A 17,279-nucleotide genomic window follows, 5' to 3' on the forward strand; every position below is an offset into this window, starting at 1 on the left:
TGTTTTAAACCATTTTTGTTTAAAAAAAATTCATTTCAATTGATTTGAAAGCATAAATTTTATATTTAATTTAATCTGCTGGAAATGCCATTAAATTTGAAGATTTTTTTCGAATCATGTTTCAAAAACACGTAAGTACGAAAATGCATTTCGTTTTTCGATTTCAACAAATTTATTTCTTTAGGCACTGTGAGTATATTTAAGTAATCTTATCTATCAACATTTTATTCATTATTATAAATAACTTTTTAAACTTTTAAAATTTTATTCCGTACTATTCCTTGCGTACTTAATTTGTACACTTTATTTTGCGGAAAATTTTCAAACCTATCAAAGTACTCCCCGGTTTACAGTTCTGATGCATTTAGAAAAAGAAAAAGGAATTTAGAAGTTTTTTGGATATCACTCAAATTAAACAGTATGAAACATCCGATTTAAAAATAAAAAATACGTTTAATTTTTAATTTTCTTTTTTTAATTTTCGCCATAATATAATATAGTATTTTTTACTGTAAGACAAAATATGAAAATGGCTTAAGATTTAAAATTAAATTCGTCGAAATTTTGAAATAAATACTGGAAAAGTTCTGAAATTTAAAATAAAAGCTACACCTCCTATCAGTAATTTGAAATGAAACTATAACAGTGGTTGCCGAAAATTCAAAAATAATATTATTAATATGGAACACAATAGAATAGATGTTATAAATATTGTGCAAAATTCTTTGACAAATTGGAAATGTGTGACGTAACGCCTTGCAACTTTTTTGTGATGTTTTTTTTTTGTCTTAATAAAACTTCAATAATCTTTTTGTAAGTTTTGCCAAACTTGTTTACGTTAATAAAAACTTGTTTTTTCACTGCATCATTTTTATGTCATAGCCCATTTATTTGCAAAAAGTGTTTATTCATGTTCATTCATAAAAAATTCTGAATAACTCAGGCCGTTTCAAATATTTTTAGAAGTTTATATCCCTCGACTTTGTCCAAAGTCGTAGCTGGAGGGGAGGGGGGCAAAAATATAAAAAAAAAATATATAAATTGAAATTACAAGCCCAGGTTTCAACATTTAGATGAAAAAAGTATTTTAAAATGCATTTTACACGCGCCTAGTTGCTTTCCAATAATTAGTTTTCAAAATATCGAGGTATCACGGATTTTGATTTTCACGAAAAAAAAAACTTTTCGTCGGACTGTACATTAATATTTCATGAAAATTAAACCTATTTCCAAAGGAGTTCAAATATGCTAAATATGATTATAAACGCAGAGAAATGCATTTTAACTGGTTTTCTGTTCATTAATAATTAATTTTCATTTGAAGGGGGGGGGAGGGTGTTGACATAAACGTTGAAGAATATTTGCAACGGCCTTACTATGAAAATTGAAAACAAAGTTACAGCCTTGCAGAAATTTAAAAATAGTTGAGTAGTGTTTTCCATTAGCCTTAAATATCAGCTAACGATATCATTGTTTGATCCTGAAATCGTTTTTTTATACATACAAGTCAACATGCTTTTATTTCATACGAATGTTTAAATATTATTGAAAATAGTAGTTATGCAACTAGTTACAAAAAGAGGATTTTTTTCAGCCCGAGTCGTACATTTATCCAACGAGGTTCAACATTTTTTGCAATTCCGAAAAACACCCATTGAGTGAAATTTTAAGTAAAATTTTCATGTTTTTTGTCAATAAATCGTTTAAATCAATTTTTTTTTTTGAAAAGTGTTACTTTTCGAAACAAGTGCTGAAAAGTTCAACTTTTCAGTACCCATTTCAGTGCTGAAAAGTAGAACTTTTTAGCATTTATTTTGAAAAGTGTTGCTATTCGATTCTGTTATTTTTGGTACAGAAAAGTAGGCTATTTCGTCGTTTAAGAATGACAGGAAAAGTAAGTAGTTTCACGACGGAATTGCAAAAATAGTTTTATACATTTCCGCCCTAAACGGTCTTCAATCGATCAAGAATGTTATTCCGCTAACATGTTATGTTATAATTATTGTCGTTTCGTTCAGCATCTTTACAAGAATCTAGGTATTGGCTATGAAGTCAAAAACGGTAAAAATCTGGAGTTCAAATCATAATTGGAATCGATAACTTTTCAGAAGCCAGAGTTGAAGACTGAGACAAAATCGATTCCCTTGGAAAATGTGAATTAAATTAAACAAAAACAAATGGAAATTTTGCATTGCTTTTACTATGGAAATAATAAAGAAGTGTTTATTCAACAAAATGGTCATGAAAAAAAAGATGGAGTATTTTTTTTAACACAAATCTTAAAAAACCATTGAGAAAATATTTGAAAACGGCGTGATTCACTGGCCATAATAAGCTATTTTACCCAACCAGACTTCCATATCCGTTATTTTTCCCAGCTGAAATCCCACCATCGATGGATCGAAATCACGCACGCAACATTACCACGCCTAGTCGGTGGCCCAAACCCGGACGGAGAAGGGACACGTGGCGGTTAGGTTTTAGTGGGAGTAACATCGTCGCGTGAATTATTCTCTGCGGTTACAGCGCCCAGCTGGCAGCAGAGCTCAACAGGATAAACCGCAACGGATACCGCACGTTTGGAACCAGATTGAAGCTTGTGATTTTTGCACGATTGGCTGCAAATTGCAACTGTCTGTCAACGTTGCAGATGGTGGGGCAGTTTATCGTTATTTATTTTTTGTTTCATAGATGTTTGTGGTTTGTGGAAATATTGATTTTTCGCGTGCAAACGTGTGGAATCTAATAAGCAAAAACCGCAGCTGCCCTTAATTAGTTTTACATTGCCGCAAAAATTTCCATAAACATCAAATTAATTTCCCTTCATCAACGCGCCCAACCAGTTGAGCCTCGCTCAAATAGAGCAATTTTTAATCAAAATCACCCTCCATCACAAACATGTGAACCCACACAAACTGTCAACATAAAATGTTATCCCCTGGACAATGATATGAAATATGTGCTGTAAAGTCGTAAAACTGGAAGGACAGTGCCATAAAATAAACTTCCTCCCTTAACTTCATGCACGTGTAGACAAAGGGACCCGGCATTCCAAGGTGTGACCATTTTTTCCTACTGTAAAACCTGAAAAACCACATTACGCTCACATTTCCTGGAAAGCTGGGCTCCCTCACCGGGATGGTCATCAATCTGGTCGTCGTTTCCTCTTTTTTTTCTATCTGAGCAGGGTCCAGAGAAAAGGTGTAAATTGTGTTCGCACGCAACTCGCACCGAGTCGTTGCAGCTCATGCCAGACAAATCACCTTTTTCCGGGACAGAACAAGACAAATTGGAGCCCGGCCTCGGAACGGGTATCAATCTCCTTCCTCCAAGGACGTCGACTCTGGCAGGCTGAATTTAATTTGTCCGGGGACTTTGGGTAAACAGCGTGTCCGACATGTGATTATTGGATTTTTTTGTGAGTTTTTCGTTGTTGATATTGAGAAGAATATTATGGGATACCAGGCGTCTCCATCGAAATTTATCTGATTATCAACTTTGATAAAACCAAAAAAAAACGTAATAGAAAAGCAACAACTCCGGGTAAGCCTATTGACATTTTCATCAATTTTATGAACTTTCAACAAGTCTTGTGCACGAAAGGAAGAAAGGACGAAACCCCAAACCCCGGGACAGGTAATCAAGTTATGATGGAGATGTGACACACCGGGTTCGCCGAAAAGAAGCTCAAAAGAGTGTGTAACAAACAACGGAAGGTTATTACCTTATCAGGTGTTGTTGACTTCATGTTACTGGGCGAAAGGGCGTTTTTGGGAGGCTGCAAAAGATTGAAGGGTGGTGCTCGTTTCGGGTGAGATTGAGTCGGAAAATTTGGGGGGTAAACAAGTAGGAAATAAAGTGAGCTGATGATGAAAACGACGTCATAAATAGCCGGTTCCGTACACCTTTATTCCAGTAGTAATTACTGCATTTTGACAGTAGAAATTAGCCTATTTGTTATTTATCTTTTGTAATTTTTAATCCAGCAGAAACTTTATTGGTGCCTTATAGTTTTTTTTCCATACAAACTTGGCAGCTGTCCATACAAAATGGTATAAGAAAATTCAAAATCTGTATCTTTTGAAGGAATTTTTAGATCTATTTGGTGTGTTGGAAAAAGTTGAAGGCATGGATAAAGACTACACTGAAAAAAAATGTTACACGTTAAAATTTTTTTGGTGATTTTTTATTTCACTTTTTCTCACAGAAACTTAATTTGCAAAAAAGATTCTATTTTTATATTATAAATTTTCCTGTATGTTTCAGGAGACATCAAATGCTAAATTTTCAGAAATTTCCAGAGCGGGCAAAACATTTTTGACCGAGTTATGAATTTTTAAATCATTGCTGATTATTTCAAAAAATGGAAATATTGGTCGCAAAAATTTTTCAATTTCATTTTTCGATGTAAAATCTAATTTTAAATCATAAGGTTCTTTAGTGACATTTTAATAAAGTGAACCGTTTTCAAGTTGTAGCCATTTTCAGGTAACTTTCTTGAAAATAGTCACAGCTATTCATTTTTTTTAAATTAGTGCTCATGTTTACCCAATAAAAATAATATTGAAAAGCTGAGAAAATTTTCTATATTTTGCTTTTTTGAACTTTGTTAATATGACCCTTCATTGTTGAGATATTGCCATGGAAAGGTTTGAAAACAGGAAAATTGATGTTTTCTTAGTCTCACCCAAACAAGCAACCATTTTCTAATGTTGATATCTCAGCAACGAATGGTCCGATTTACAACGTTAAAATATGAAATATTCGTAAAATTTTCCGATCTTTTCGAAAACAATATTTTTCTATTTTTTCAATCAAGACTAACATTTCAAAAGCGTGTAATATTGAATTTTTGGTCCTTTTGAAATGTTAGTCGAAATGTTTTGCCACCTGTAATTCGATTTTTTGAAAAAAATCAGTATTGATTCAAAAATTAATAATTCGGTCAAAGATTTTTTGCCCACTCAAGAAATATCTGAAATGATGGCATTTGATGTCCTCTAAAACATATCAGAAAATGAAAAAATAGTGTTTTTTGCAAATCAAGTGACTGGAAACAAACCTATATGAAACTTAAGAATCAAGAATAGAAAAAAATGATAGAATATGTAAAAAGTGAGCATTCCCCATAGTAAATTGATTGAACTTCCATACTAACTTCAGGTCAAAACTGGAACCCCCAAACGTTAGCCAAATGAGCTCAAATTTTCAGGCCAGCTTCTGGGGCCTCAGTGCTTGAAAATTCTGATTAATGCGCTCCAAATTAAAAAAAAACACGCTGTTGTCTTCATCATGTATCCGTCAACCATGCTACTGAATACCCATTTAACAAGATTCTGATATATGAATTTTTGAAATAATATCAGATTTCGGTATTAAAATCTAACTCAAAGTACCATGCTTCTCCATCGAAAGTTGTTCCCATTACATTTTCCTAGAGACGCATGGTGTCTTATGTTCTAAAAATGTATCGAAATCCACTTTTTTCACAAATAATAATGTCTCCAAATTCTGTTTATTGATACCTATTCATATTTTTTTGGATAATGTTACACAAGGACCACTCTGATCCTCAAACAAAAAATATAGGTCACAATTTTTTGCCATGGAACTCTCCGGACAAATTTGACCCAAATCGGTGCACTCAGGAAAATTTAATATACTTTTCGAATCTACTTCATTTCTAACTCAGCAGGGTCGTTTTTCAATAAGGAAAAAAATGATTTTAACATTTCGTGTTTTTTCTAACTCTGCAGGGTTATTTTTTAGAGTGTAAAAATATTCTCAAAGACAATCACAATTTTTTATAAACATAAGAGGTTTGCTCATAATCATTTAGAGTTATCGCGATTTTACGAAAAAATTTTTTTTGAAAAAATTGCTTTTTGCGTTTCTTTTTTTTTTTTGTCGTCCGTGACTGTCGTGGGTAACCATGAACGGCCATGATCAACGACGACTAACTTTTTCAACAAAAAGTCGTAAAATCGCAAGCAAACCCCTGGTGTTTTTTTGTATCAAAATGTTTGAAATTGTCTGCTCTACAACTTTGTAAAACATTGATGCACTCTAAAAAATAACCCAAAAAAGTTGGAAAAAACACGAAATTTTAAAAGTTAAATTTTTGTTCTAAATAAAAAATTGCCCTTCTGGGTTAAGGGGTTACATATATGTAGAAAAACAGGGACCGTGGTGTAGGGGTAAGCGTGATTGCCTCTCACCCAGTCGGCCTGGGTTCGATCCCAGACGGTCCCGGTGGCATTTTTCGAGACGAGATTTGTCTGATCACGCCTTCCGTCGGAATGGAAGTAAATGTTGGTCCCGGACTAACCGTTAGCTCAGTCCAGGTGTTAAGAGTCGTCTCCCTGGGTCCTGTCTCGGTGGAGTCGCTGGTAGGCAGTTGGACTAACAATCCAAAGGTCGTCAGTTCGAATCCCGGGGTGGATGGAAGCTTAGGTGTAAAAAGAGGTTTGCAATTGCCTCAACAATCAAGCCTTCGAACACCTAGTTTCGAGTAGGAATCTCGCAATCGAGAACGCCAAGGCAATGCTGTAGAGTGAATAATTTGATTTTGATTTGATATATGTAGAAAATCACAAAATTTAGTATATCGGAAAATTTATTAAATCAACTTAAAAGATGATTTTTAATCACTCCTGAAAGTTTCATGAATATAAAACATATGATTAATCCTTATTCTAAGATACAAATATTTTGGTCAAAAATCATTCTAATTGAAACATTTTCACACGTTTCAATATGAGTGGAACTAGTAAATATTGTCAAAATGTTCATCAAACATTGAAGTTGGATAATGAATCTGATTGATTAACATCTAATTCAGACATACAAAATTCTGAAATCGGAGAACTAAGGCGGTTGCAAATATTTTTCAATGCTTTTGATATTTAAGTGCAATCATCTGAAATCCATTTGAAATGCATTCCTCTACGCTTAGAATCATTTTCAGCATGCTCGGGTATATTCAAAAATAATTTGTATATTTGTGAACTTTTAATGAACAAGAAAAAGTGTTTTTTCACTAAAAAATGTTTTCGTCCAATCATATTTTGAAAATAATGATGGCAAATCAAAATGTGTTTTTCTGAGATTTTCCAACAATTTTTTCAGTGAAATGTTGAATATTTTGGCTTGTAATTTAATTTTTTTATATTTCTTTTGATTTTTTTGCCTCCTCTCGACCATGGCCAGAGTTTTTTTTTAATTTTTGCATCGGCATAACTGCTGAAAAATGAAAAAAATCATTTGTTACACTCACTTTAAAGATTAAATCATGCCGTAACATTTTTTTTGATTTTATGTCACAATTTAAAAATATAGAACAAACTTGAAATTTCAACGGAACCACAAGTACACTCAACGAAAAACTTTTTTTCAAGCATCGAAAACAATAATATTAATAAAACTGATGGAAAATTGTGATTTTCCGTTTTCTATTATATTAAAATAACGAAAATGTTGAAGTATAACAAAACATTAGGAAAAACTTCAAGTAATTCATGTGTTTTTTAGTCTTTAAATTTATATAACGTAATTTCTTTTTAAAAATAACAAACTTTATACATATGGCCCGCAAGCTCATTTGAGCTTCAATTTTGGCCCGGCATCCAAAAACTTTGAGCATCCCTGGTGTAGGCAGTGTTGAGGCACCCGTTTTTTGAAAATGCTAAATTCATATCGCTGTATCTAGGCAGTGATATAACCAAATGTCTTCAAATTTATTTTGGTGAAAGTTGAAAATGTATATTTTATTGTCCTGAAAACAGATTTAAAAACGTTACTTAATCCACCTTAATGTGGTTGGTGCCTTCCTCGCATTCATGTTGTATTTTAGGTGGTATTTACAAATTAATTCAAGAGTTTTTTTTTTATTTTTTTTCATTTGTTTTTTTTTAATTATTGATTTTACTTGGACAGCAATTTTCAATTCTTTTTTTTACCAACTCTTCAAAATAAAGGTGAAAAGTCTCATGAGTTATATGTTTCAGTAAAAGGTTCATGTAAATCTTTGTCGAGACAAAATGATGCAGCAACATAATTAATACAGATTTTTTTCCAGAAGAGACGCAGACACTGCTTAAACGGTGTGGCAACCGGGCGATACGCATGCAAGGGGGTGTGGCTGCCAATCCCCCGCGTGGTCAAAAAGTCAAAAAAGTAAAAAGACCCGGCCTTTGAGGTTATGCAAAAATCACCCTTTTTGTAGCTACAAAAAAACTTTTTCTTGGCATAACTTTAAAAGTACTTCACTAAACAGAATAAAATTTAATAGGGTCTTAGGGGACCCCAAAACGAACAGAATAAGGCGGATCCGGCCAAAATCGGTACAGCCAGTTTTGAGATAATCGTGTGGAAAAAAATCATGTCTACACACATCCCCACAGACATTTGTTCAACATTTGATTCTGAGTCGATAGGTATACGTGAAGGTATATCTAGGAGTCGTATTTAAGAAGTTCATTTTTCGAGTGATTTTATAGCCTTGCCTCAGTGAGGTGAGGAAGGCAAAAAGGTTAAGTTTGTGCTCAAACCAACCTTTGACATTTTTGCCGATTTACATGTATGTAACCCCTTAATGTACATTTAAAAAGTACACTAATGTTACTTTAAAATGGCATGTTCCAAAATTGTTTACAATTTAGTAACGGAAAATGGCAAAAAATTTTATAACTTTTTTAGTGTTTTTTTCGATGAATAATACGTTTTTTTCCGGAATTTTGAGTACGCCACTAAATCGAGCGCCAAATTTTACATAAGAGTCCTTTTGACATCAAATATCTGCAAATTATTGAAAACACCTCTTTTTTCGCATGGTCAAAAATGGAAGGGGTCGTACCGCCCCTCCGTCATGAGATATCAAAAAATGAACCTCGGATTCGTGATCAGGGACAAAAGTTTCACGCAAATCGAAGAGGGGTCGGATCAACTGCTGTCTGAATTGGCGAGGAAAAAAGAGTTATGTTATTTTTCACCTTTAACTTTTCAACCACTCACTAAAAAAATCAATTTTACAAATTTCACTGCACCCAAGGAATTCGCACACTGCATACAATAACCGTTTCGTTTCATCGCTTCAGAAGAATGTTTTCCCTTGGCTGCTGTTCTGCTACTGTGAAAATGACACAAAAGTTCGCGCGCTTTTCCATCTTCCTTCGTGTGTCTGTGATGGATGTGTGCTGCCTTTTTCCGCATGATTGAACTACTACTGCTGCTTCCTTCCTCCTTGGAGTTCGTTGTACGCTCAAAACTTGGATGCCAGGAAGCCATTTTCATATTCATATGGAGAAGCATGAAAGGTGACGTGATTTTGGCGGAAAAGTGGAAATTTAAGGTTGAGTTTGATGTTTTCGATAACATTTCTGAGTACTTCAGTTTATTTTAAATTAGATTTACCTAAAATTAAATTGGTTCAAAATTTACGACTTCCACCTTAAATGTAGATTCTTCAGGGATGGTGTTAAAAGTTTCGCTTGAATTCACGACGGGAGGGAAGACGAAAATGGGTCTCATAGCTTCATAAAATAAGGTGAAAGCTCGCAGTGCTTTTGGTCCCCACCTTTGGGAATATTGATGGTAGATGGTTGACACACATCCATCCTTGTGCGTGAAAAAAGTGGAAATATGATCAAGGTGAGCTGCTTTTGAGGGAAACGGGATCTTCGCATGAGTTTGAAGTTGTCCTTTTTAAAAATTGAAATTGATTTTTATAGAATATCATTGTCTCATTTTCATTGAAATAAAAAAAACTGAAGCTTTAAGGCAATCCCAACAAGATAATCCTTCCTTTGAAGCTTCTCCTCCCTTCTTTAAAGTTTAATTCCACCTCTAACCCGTAATCATTACGCCGTGTCGTGTTTTCCGCGCAAGGACATTTCCACCGGACGTCAACGACATCGGTACAAACGACCAATTCCACGGATTTTGCCTTCCGCCCCGAGATTCCTTGTTCTTTCGTTGGTCATTACATTTATTAGAATTGCTTATGTAGCCGTTTTCTACCCTGCCCCCCCCCCTGCCAGAAGTAATTCCAGACTCAGACTCAAATTTCTCGGGGTTGGATTTTTTGTTTTCAATGGGAATCACGTTTCTATGGCAGCCCCTCGTTGGACATGTCACCATCAACTGGGGGAGGATGCGGCCAAATCAGTGGACGCGAACAGATTCCGATGTTGAAATTAATCCGATCAGAACGTTCCGTTCCCCGTCCATCAGTCAAGAGCTCTGAGGCTTTGATTGCGGAAATTGGATGCCAACCGACCATTCTTTGAGGATGTGATGAACGAGCTCTGTGGTGGTTTCCATGGAATTGGTACGTGAGGAGTGGGGGAAGAATCAGGTGAACAGAAAAGGACTATTTTTTGTAATGGCAATTGGATTTCAATTTAACATTTTCAGTGGGAATTTCATAACCTAGATTTTTATTCAATAAATTAACATTCTTACATACATGATAGTGGAAGGTACTCTAATTCACTAAACTTTCAATTTTCAGAAATGAATACAAATTATTCATAACCGATTGACATACTTCTCACAATTTACATTTTCCTCTCTCTTCATATTCCAGAACTCATCACCATCTCGCCGAGATGCCACCCGGAAAAACGTACCACTCGTGATTGAATTGAATGTAAATTTTCGCTACAACACCACTTGTGCCACCAAGCGTTGGCAAATCAACATCCATTCTCACCGTCGAGAAAAGTCAGAGTCGCACACACACACACACAAGAGCACCTTCCTGCACACGACGATAAAAATGCATTGCAGAGAAAATGCACTCAACAAAATGAATGCATAAATAAATAAAGCATAAATCATAAACCTTGTTGCAACCTGCGCGAACATCGTCTGTTCGTCGTACCTGAGTTCTATACCACGTGTGTGAAAGGAAGAGACTCTTCATCCAGGTGGATTTGCGCGCAAAGCCGGTGGAAAAACCGACATCGTTAAAGAATTTTCATTCACACGTGGTGCGCAGTGTTCACCGCTTTTCCACGCCGTGTCACACACCACTGTAAAGTGTGCGCGCGAGTTTAGATGAGTGGGGCCGTGTTGTGGATCACGAGGGAAAATTGCATGAAGAGTGACGTAAATTTGATTGCAATTTTTTGTACTCACCGACACCGGTAAAGTGAAGAAGAGCGGCAGCGCAACTACTAGAACGATAGTGGAGAGAAGTTGTTGTTGGTTCTAGTGTTCTGGGTGGAAAAACATTGCAAGTGACTATGAGTGATGGATAAGGGTGGTGTGGTTTAAAATTTTATGGAAAAGAAAATACTAAGAAAATAACTAGATTTTACATTTCTTATCTCAGATTATCTGAGTCAGATATCAAAAATCATATTTTATGTGTACATAATAATTGCTATTTCAAAAATAACCGGCTCCGTGGCTTAATGGTTACGGCTTCTGCCTCACAAGCAGAAGGTTCAGGGATCAAATCCCGGTCGGTACCTTTGAAATTTGGAATCAGGAATTTGAACTTTGAATATGAACAAAAACGAAAATGAATCAGGTGGGATTCGAACTCACACCTTTGGATTGGTGGTCTGGGACGCTAAACAGACGGCCATCAGAAGGTTTACACTCCAGTAGTGAGTTGATCCGTAGTGTTGAAACATGCCATCTTCTCATATTAAATACGTGCTGGTCCCTGATTTGCCTGATGGGATTGGAAGTCTAAATATAGATCGAGTTTCCTTCAGACGCTTGCTTCTATGTTTAGTCGGGGCCGAACAATGCCCAGCGACCTCGGAATTGGACCGCAAGGAGCTCTGTCATTCTGAAACGGGTCGCTGGAAGCAGCGCGAGGGCTATCACCACCTAATACCCGGGACTGAGATAAGTTGTATCAGCATTCGGCATATACAAAGTCTGATACAAATTATACTTTCCCATAATATCGCTACCGGTTAGTGGGTATTGGATTGGACCACACACACACACACATAATTATTGCTATTTCAAAATCATCTAAAAAATCAGGAGGCAACACACATTTTTCCAAAAACTAAATTTTTTTAAAGAGGATATTTTTCAGCTATAAACCATTTTTAATGCATTTTCCCGTGTTTCATTTTAATAATGTTTAGAATCGTTTATACAAATTTTGATCTTTTGTGGTATTTCAAAGTGAAGTTGCCAAAAAGTTACTTATCGAAAAAAAAAATTGTCAAGACATGGAAATTATTCATAAGCAAAATGATTGCAAAATGCATGTACAGTTGAATAAAACATTTTAAAACTCCTTTTCCATTCAAATTTTGAAAATAAATATAGCCTAATTTTTTTTTGCAATTCCGTCGTGACACTACTTACAGTCATCCCACATATTCGGAACGGTTTCCAGATCGGCCAATGTTCAAAAAATCATAGCAAATCGATAATTGAACTTAATGATTCGCTTTTACCTTCATTTGAAAGCTTTTCTTGCGATGTTTCGAATGCTGTATCGAACATCTGCTAATTTTAACTTATATATGAAGCTTTTGAAGAATTACTTTGACCCTTGAAATCCACAAATTCCGAACACTTTTTTCTTACGAATGTAAACAAACTTTGGATCTCTCCAGGAGTACATATTTATTACCAAATAATGGCTTCTCACACTGAAAATAATCAAACTCAACCTTAGTGATGTTTTATACATGATTTGATAACTTTTTTTTGTGAAATATCAGTTAAATTCAGGTGTTCCACAATAGTGGGAGGCACAATAACATCCCACAATTATGGAACAGGCCATTTGGAGGCAGTGTTTTGCAGCTCTGGACAAAATAGTCTTGGAATGAAGTTTTTTGTTCAAAAAGTACTACTTTTACTAGCGAAAAAGCAAGATAATGTCCAAATGAAGGTTCTAAAAATAGTAAGGTCGACAGAAAAACTACTTTTGGCATGCTATTGACAAATTATCATAAAAGTGTTCCGAATTTGTGGGTGTTCCGAATATGTGGGATGACTAAGGCTACCAACTCTTGCTGAGCAAAAATCCGTACAGTTTGCCGATATGACACCATGGTATAACAAAAACTGTCAATGAATTATTTAGATAAATTAAATTTAATAAATTTGAGAATTAAAAATATAAAACTGTGTCGTTTTTACAGCTAACAAATTTCACAAAATGCTAACAGAGTGCTTTTGACTTGCACGTTTAAAAGTATTCATAAAATAAACCGTGAATTGAATCGAATCATTAAGTTCTTCATTGTTTTTTTGCTTAACGTTTAAAAGTTTACGAAATATCAAGTTTGCTTTTACGAATAATATCGTTCTTAGTGTTTTCACGAACACTTTTCCAGAGTTTTTTTTTATTGAACAAATCCTATAACGTGTGAAACACAACAGTTTATAGGACCTTTAAAAAAAACTCTAGATTTGTTATTTGAAATGTTTTCACAAGTTTTAGAAAGCCTTTGGAAATGGATAAATATATTTGGTAAGGAATTTCTAAAAGAACAATTCTAGAGTTTTTTAAAGGTTCTTTCAACATATGAAAGACAATAGTTCAAAAACTCTAGAATTATTGATAATCAAGTTTTAATTGAGGGAACCCCGGAAAACTCCCTTTTTAAATCAAACTCACAGAAAAATACAAATTTCTAGTTAACAAAAGCTCGACCAAATCAAAAAAGCAATTCAATGATTGAAAAGTTGTTAAAATTCCGTACAAATCCGTATTATGCATAAAATTCCCTACAAAAATTCCGGCCTGTTAAAAATCCGCGAAAAGGTTCGAAAATCCGTATAGTAAGGAAAAAATCCGTACAGTTGGTAGCCTTAGGGATGACTGTACTTTTCCTGTCATTCTTGAACGACGAAATAGCCTACTTTTCTGTACCAAAAATAACAGAATCGAATAGCAACACTTTTCAGCACTTGTTTCGAAAAGTAACACTTTTCAAACATTTTTTTGATTTAAACGATTTATTGACAAAATACATGAAAATTTGACATAAAATTTCACTCAGTGTGTGTTTTTTGGAATTGCAAAAAATGTTGTAAGGAACTCGTTGCAAAACTTGATTTTTTCAGCACTCTTCGTATTTATCCAACTCGGTGAACCTCGTTGAATAAATGTACGACTAGTGCTGAAAAAATCCTCTTTTTGCAACTTGTTGCAAAAAACTACTATTTTATTTATTTTTTTGCATGTTGCCAAGACGTCATCCATAAAGTATGTCACGCTCTAGGGGGTCTGAGCAAGTGTGAGTGTTATAAGTATAGGAAAAGCGTGACAAAGGGAGGGGAGGGTAAATTTTGGCTGATTTTAGCGTGACGTACTTTATGGATGAAGCCCAACAATTTTTTTTATTTTTTCCAATTTTGGAAATTGTCAAATTAATTTGATATTTTTATTCTCGCATAATAACATAGTTTAATTAGTTATTACTCAATATATTTAAATTTTTGGAGCAAATAATATCTTCTGCTTCGTTCAGTTTAAAAATAAAATAAAAATCATGAAACATATTTAATTTTTTAAAAATTTCATATTTAAATGTTGCTTTTTTGCACAATCTTCCAACTAAAGAAATGTTTTCTGTTCTTGGAAATGTAAAAAAATATGTTTTTGCAGCGGTGCTTAATTTTAATGATTGTAATATTTATGGTTAAATCTTATTTCAGAGTTTAATATTTAAATTTAAAAAAGCATCATACATAAAAAAGGAAAAAAATGTTGTTTTCAAACAAACAGTTTAAATTATTTTCTCTGTTCTGAGATCATAGCTGCCTTTTTTCTAACGGAATTTCAGCTACAGATAGATTTGCATTATTTTATTTGAAGGTTCTGATGGAAAGTTTCTTTTTTTTTGTTTATGTAGAAAAAAATACTATCATTTTTTATTTATTATAGAAAAATAAAAAATAAAATTACACTGAACGATTTTTTTAAAACATTTTTGTAAAATAAGTGATAAAATATGCATTTTTAACCAGTCCAGTTGATTGCAATCAATGATTTTCAAAAAATTGTATGCATTGACTATTTTTTTTTGCAAAAGAAAAATGTATTGGAATTTCACAAAAGTTCAAAATATTTCGAAACAAAACAAAACGCAGAAAAATGCACTTCAAATTGATTATCAATGATAAAACTTCTGTTGCCACTACTTTTGTTTTCTTTTGAAAAAATAATATTATTTGCTCCTGATTTTTAAGCCCGAGTTGAAAGGGAGGGAGGTCAAATACGAAATAATTAAAAAAAATTTGAAGCAAATGTTTGAAAAACCATAAACAACAAAAAAAACTTAAATTTGTATAACAAAAAGTTAATAATAATAGGAACTCCTGAACAATTAATAACTGATTAATGATCTAGTTAAGAAAACTCTGAGTTCAAACAATGATAGACAAAACATCAAGGAAAAAATGAGAAACAAAATCCTTTTCTTTAAGCAATCATAAAGAACTGAACATCATTTGAATAAAAAAATTCTGGGATTTTTTTTGTTTAATATTATAATAATATTACATTTTGTTCTGAAATATGGTTTACAATAGAGGTTAAAAAATCGAACAAGCGAGGAGAGAAAATAAAAATCCTTAAATATTATATAAATAAAATATTGGTTTTACATCTGAAAATCGAATTCAAACAGTTTTAACGTAATCCCACGTTTTTTTGAATCATAATTTTTTGTAACTATTGGCAATACTGCCAAATGATTTTATATCAACCAAAACGAGATTTTCAATAATGGTTATTTTGAACAGTTCAATATGTTGTGTGAAAAGTACCTACATATCTCAGGCATCGTCCAAGCAACCCCCTTATTCAAAAATTGTCCACTTTTTGCCAAATAATCCTTGCAAAACCCTTATTCCCAACCCCCAAATATTAGAACTTAAGGCAGTGTCAACCGGCCTTTGGAAACTTTTACATATTATACCAAACCTACTTACCCAATTCCAACTTTTTTTGGTTTTTCCATACTCCTAAGCCATTAATAGTACTAGCCTTATCACTTAGATTGCCGTTTTAACTTTATATCAAAAGAAAAGGTGATTATTAAAGGGGTGTAATTACCCTTACTGTCCACACTACCCCAAACTCCCTTAGGTATGAATAAGGACTACCCTGAAAAAATGGTACACTGTAAAAAATGGTTGATTTTAAATTCCAGTTTTCGTCACTAAAAAATTATTTGCAAAAAAAACACTATATTTATTCTTATTATGTTTTTATAATTTTTAGAGGACATCAACTGCCAACTTTTCAGAAATTTCCAGAATGAGCAAAAAACGTTTGACCAAGTTATGGATTTTTTAAACAATACTGATTTTTCAAAAAATCGAAATATTGGTCGCAAAAATATTTCTACTTTATTTTTCTATGTGAAATCGAATTTGCAATCAAAAAGTACTTTAGTGAAATTTTGATAAAGTGCGCCATTTTCAGCCATTTTCAGGTAACTTTTTTGGAAATAGTCACATTTATTCATTTTCTAAAATTAGTGCACATGTTTGCCCACTTTTGAAAAAAATATTTTTAAAGAGCTGAGAAAATTCTCTATATTTTGCTTTATTGCACTTTTTTGATACGGCACCTGGTTGCTGAAATGTTGCCATGCAAATGTTTAAAAACAGGAAAATTGATGTTTTCTAGGTCTCACCCAAACAACCAACAATTTTTTAATGTCGATATCTCAGCAACTAATGGTCCGATTTTCAATGATAATATATGAAACATGTGTGAAATTTTCCAATCTTTTCAAAAATAAACCAGGACTAAAACATTAAAAGGAAGTAATATTGAATATTATAATGTTGTTGTTATGTTTTGTTCTTTATATTACAGAATGGCCATAGTGAGATTTGAGTATAATTTTTTTGTTACCAAAGTGTACAACCATTATCTGAAAATTTTAGATCTTTTCTATAAAAAAATAATTCAAAGAAATCTTCGAATTTGGCATCTTAAATTTAGAGCGAATTGGTCAACTGATATCTATATAAAAACAACAGCTATTTAAACGAAATATTTTTAAGAGATTGAAACCAATAACGAAGACTTACAACAATGTTATTCTTGTAAGACAAATCGGCAACGCCTGCAAGAACACTAAACTTTTGCAATTCTTCACGAAATTCATCACCCGTTGACAAATCTCCCGAGCACGTGTGTTCCCCTCTTCTCCTCTTCTCAGCAATAAATTCCGAGAGGCATCGTTTTGAATTTTTCCACTTCCCGGAAATTTGTTCCGATATTTTCATCCCAAGCCGGTGACGGTGAGGTGACTTCCCCGAGCCACCAC

General features: G+C 33.6%; 1 protein-coding gene across 1 annotated transcript in view; it reads left to right on the forward strand.

Annotated features, from left to right (window-relative positions):
* Positions 1-17,279, forward strand: part of LOC119766616 (potassium voltage-gated channel protein Shaw-like) — a 174,846-nt gene that overhangs the window by 68,451 nt on the left and 89,116 nt on the right. Inside the window, exon 2 of the mRNA XM_038251566.1 lies at positions 10,586-10,648. The gene's annotated coding sequence lies outside the window, so the exon portion shown is untranslated. The remainder of the gene's footprint in view (positions 1-10,585; positions 10,649-17,279) is intronic.

The sequence above is a fragment of the Culex quinquefasciatus genome, chromosome 2 (assembly GCF_015732765.1).
Source record: "Culex quinquefasciatus strain JHB chromosome 2, VPISU_Cqui_1.0_pri_paternal, whole genome shotgun sequence".
Lineage (NCBI taxonomy): Eukaryota > Metazoa > Arthropoda > Insecta > Diptera > Culicidae > Culex > Culex quinquefasciatus.